Source organism: Ananas comosus, linkage group 15 (genome assembly GCF_001540865.1).
Source record: "Ananas comosus cultivar F153 linkage group 15, ASM154086v1, whole genome shotgun sequence".
Classification (NCBI taxonomy): domain Eukaryota; kingdom Viridiplantae; phylum Streptophyta; class Magnoliopsida; order Poales; family Bromeliaceae; genus Ananas; species Ananas comosus.
In genome coordinates this window covers 2,550,677-2,555,448 of record NC_033635.1, presented here as the reverse complement: position 1 = coordinate 2,555,448, position 4,772 = coordinate 2,550,677, and the positions used below count along the sequence as shown (strand labels likewise).

At 33.1% G+C, this 4,772-nt stretch overlaps 1 pseudogene; it reads right to left on the bottom strand.

Moving 5' to 3' along the window:
* Window positions 3,376-4,253, bottom strand: LOC109721503 (annotated as a pseudogene).

The following is a 4,772-nucleotide window of genomic DNA, read 5'->3' as shown; positions in this document are numbered from 1 at the left end:
AATCCCATCCAACTCTTGCGAAAACGGATATGCAACTTTGCTTTTCCAACTAGAATACCATGCATGCAAATGAAAACGATTCGATCGCCATTTCAAATCACTTTAGTAACTTAAAGATGATGGAATCACCGACTCGACCGAACCGGATGGCGATGATTCGGATCCTCGCCATCGTTGAAACGAGCTAAAGTGAGGTCACCTTTCATGCAACATCTCTACAACATAGAGTAACCGAAAGATCCACAAGCATACAATCGTACCCCTCTTTTTGTCTTTTCCATCCCCCATTGAAGTCAATTGTGGAGATGATTTTGCCAGATCCTTATCTCACCAGCAGATTTTCTTGTTCTAATTTATCCGGGCATGGAGAGATGATACCATCTCACATTGCTTGGGACTTTATCCCACATTTTAATGTGACACCAAACTATCTGTTCCTGGACAGTAGAGAGATATTCGATCCCGAATGAGTAAATATATTATTGGTATCTCAGCGTCACAGCGTGTAACTCATAGTACAATTGACGTGTCAGCTTTTGCAATCAATCTACTTCACTAGACCTGAGCAAATCTGACCCGAACCACTTTTGTTCAGTCTTTTCGATCTAGGTTTTTGCGACTCGCACTCAAACTAATAAAACCAGAGATGAATAACTTCGCAATTTTTCCTCTTTTTTTTATATGTTCCAACCAGATCCGACCCGGCCATTTTGGGCTCGTCCCAGCGATAAAATAATTACGAAAAATTTCATCTAGGCTTTTGTACCTAGACGCATAAATGGGCCGGGCTCTACTTTTTTGCTTAATATAGTTATCTAAATGGGCCAGTATTGGGCCGGCCCATTTTATCTTGGGCCTTTTTGTAATAGATCATACCAAGACAATTGCATTGTCCCATTTGTGTTGGAACTGAGTATTCTCAAATTGATTTTTCTTAAAAAAAATACCAACTACTCTAGATAACAATTGTTTATACAGAACATCGATTACATAGAAAACTTTTTCCTAAATAGTTATGTATAATAAATAAAATTATTTTGCACGGTAGTAAAGTGGTGAGAGAGCAAAAGGAAGAATCGAGACACATGCAATTAGAATGATACGTGCAACATCAGATTCTCCAAATAAGTAGTAGTATTAATTTGATGAATAATTTGTCCCACATGTGTTTGACTTGGCTTAGTATCTTTGCACCAAGTACATGCTTGGGCCATTTGTTTCCTTAAAAACAAAGAGATTAGGATTAAACTAATTGGGAATGATGTAAGTGACCTTCTAACAACTTTTTTTGTTCTTTTTTTTTTATTACTATTTTTTTATTAATGAGGACTTTCCCTGGGATTCCCTGCATACAGATCACCTAACATTTTTTTTTTTTTTTTGTCCTCCTTTCTATAGGTTCTCTTTAAAAAAAATAAAAAGAACTGAAAACTAAACTCTCTATATCTTTTTTCCGGAAGTTCTCTCGACGGAGACTTAAATTTAGCACCTCGGAAAGATAGCAGGCTCTATGTTATGTTTCTTTTTTTTTAATAAAATTAGCTGAAAATGTAAAGCAACTGCCCTTCAACTTTGAGAGCTCGAGTACCAATCAGCAAACTCTTTGTTCTCTGCACTAAAGACTGTCTGTAAAAATACATTTTTTTTATACTGTTAAATTTGGGTTATGAAGTAGTATTACATAGTATATGTTTTTGTATATAATAAAACAAACTAGAGGATTAGATTATAATATCTCAAACCACAAGGGTGAGAGCTAACCTAACCATAGTTAATTTGTAGGGCATGCTTTTGGCCTGACCCTCTCTATCTATTCCCCTTGGAAACCACTTTAGGTGCTAGAAGAGCAATTCTAGATCTATAAAAGAGCAAGCACACAATGTGTTCCCAACCCAAGAATTAACCCAATTTGGTAAATAACCCATGTGGATCTCTCCCTCCATAAGTCCAAATATCTCCAATTAAGTTGATGATTCCAAATTGGCTAAATTGCACTACCAGCCCCTGGACTCCAAGTCTAGTTTTATTTTGGCCCCCAAACTTTTAATTTTAATGTTTTAATTCTTGAACTTTTAAGTAATAAATTTTAGTCGTAAACTTGTAGAATTATTTCTTTATACTCGTTACTTTATAATAAAAAATATTGCTTTCTATTAGGCCCTGTTTGAAAGACGGAATAAGTTATCTTATTTTTTAAAAAAAAAATTATAAGGCCGAATATAATATTTAATTCTAGACATTTAATTACACCCTTTATCTACTAATATATACAAGCTTTCCGAATAAATTATAATAATATACCGAATAAGATATTTATACATCAAAATTCATTTTAAATCGGTAATCTTCACCCATTTGATACTTCTTATTTAATAGTTTAATTTCGTAACAAAAAAAAAGATTATTACTTGATGCTGAAAGATGCGATGAATAAAGAATCGACGAATGTATGATACATAAATTTACAGTTGTATTAAGTATAGGTAATAGTTTATCCTCATTAGTAAACAAACATAGAGACTACAATGAAAAATTTTTTAAAAAATAAAATAATCTTATACTGAAATTAAGATTTTGAAAACTAAAATAAAATCTAGCTGAAAATATAGGAACTAGTGGTCATGAAATTTACCCACTCAGAAAATCAAAATAAGATACAAGCCATGGTGGGGTCCACTTTACGACAACTGAGCAATCAACATAGAGTTGGTGGAATCTAATTGTTTGTATAGAGAAACTCAGTTCATTTGTGGCATTTATTGCACACATGGAGAAGAAAACAAAGTGGAGATAAGCATTTTTTTTATTTTTTTCTCTTTTTTTTTTTTCTGTGGCTTTAAATCTCTCTTCTAAGAAGAACAAACCCATTTGAAGTTCCCTCCCTTGTCCTGTTCCTGGGGCATAGATATATCACTTTTTAACTTCTTTTTTTTTTCATTGTAGTATTTTACCGCTTTTACAATTTGGTGGCAATTTTTTAAAATTCTTTTTTTCCAGCTGTACAAAATCATTTGTGCTTCTCCCAGCCTGGCTAGATTAAATCTGGGCCCCATATGTCATCTAAGTGCCAATTTAGTCTAACTAAATTTTTTTTAAAAAATTATCACACTTCTAATTGACAAAAAATATGTTGTTTTTCTTTTTTTTTTAACTTTAATAAAATTTGAAATTCATGTTTTCGCTATAGCTGTTAATGCATCTTCTAACATATCAGTGTGTCAAAACACTGCTTTGGTATAAATACTCCAACTTAAAACAATGAGTGCCATCGATTGTTTACGGTCGTAATTAACTAAGAACTTAACAAATGTTATTCGAGAATTTTAAAATTTTGAATTTAATTATAAAAATGAACAAAACAGATAGCTACGAGAACTCGGGAAATAAAAAGATGAAGATACCGAGAGAGATCAGTGACCTGTCATATATTGTATTCTATTACATTGCTTTTTTTCCTCTCTCTTCCTCTTTCTCTACCCCCGCCGATTCCTCTTGCTCTGGGGCCTCGAGGCTGCGCCCCCCCTCCGATGGCGGTGGAGTCGGCTCCACAGACTCAGCGACGGAGACGGAAAGGTCGGGGTAGAGGCCGACGACGCGCCGGATGTTGCTGTTGGGCTCCCTGATGAGCCCTACGTTGCGATCGAGGTTGTCGGCAATCTTCGACTCGTGATTGTGGTTGATCTCGTTGAGATCAGCAAACGATTCTGATCCAACATGCCCTGCACCTGCACGAAGCTCTTTCGGAACGTCTCGATCACGTTGTTGTCGACCCGCGTTGCATTGCCTAGATTCACCAACTAGAGAGTCATTTATAATTTGGATCAACCTGTACTTTAAAAAACCAATCAATAATCATATAAATCATGTCACGTGTGTTGAAAAAATACAGTTAAGTTACAGTTAAGTTTCCTAGCATAGTACTCAAAAGATCCAAAGGTGCAGTACTTGAAACGGTCAAAATGAAAAGCAGATCCAAAACAAAGAATAGGAGAACGAGCAAAATGGAGTATAAATCTATCCCACCGAATAATTATGGAGCTACAAATATCACGAGAAGAAAAATAAAAATAGAAAAAAAAAAAAGATCAATACATTCAAAACTTTATAATTAAAATGATTAAAATGTTTTGCCTAATGATAATAACCCATCATAATGGACGGAGATTTAAACCGCCTATACTGTAATCTCGAATCTTAAAGCAATATAAAATCATACATTACGAACGTCTCATCACGGCTATTACACTGGTCATGGGGGCTGAAGGTGATTGACCAAAACAGTAATAATAATAAAATAAAATAAAGAATTATAATAAATACTCCATATGCTAATCTCTTTGATTTACGTGAGATGCTGATCTAGCAAGTATAATATGATAATTTTAAATAAACAATTTTGTTCTTACACTCTTACTAAATGATGATTATTATTTTATTATATCTATTATTATAACTATGACCAAGCATTTCTATAGATCTTTTAAAATATTGTTTTTCTAAACTGTTAATATATTAACATAAATAAATATAAATTTTTTTTATTAGTACACACACTCAATTTCAAATTACAGTATATATATATATATTTGCTAAGAAAATTAATGACTTTTTATATTGTCGAAGTAAAAAATTTCAACCGTAATTAAATAAAATGCCTCTACTTTAAAAATATTAAGATTAACTCTGAAAATATTAATTTTTATTTGCTAATACATCAATTCAATAGTCTTAAAAACCGCATTCACGCTAAAAAAAATAAAAAAAAAAACACT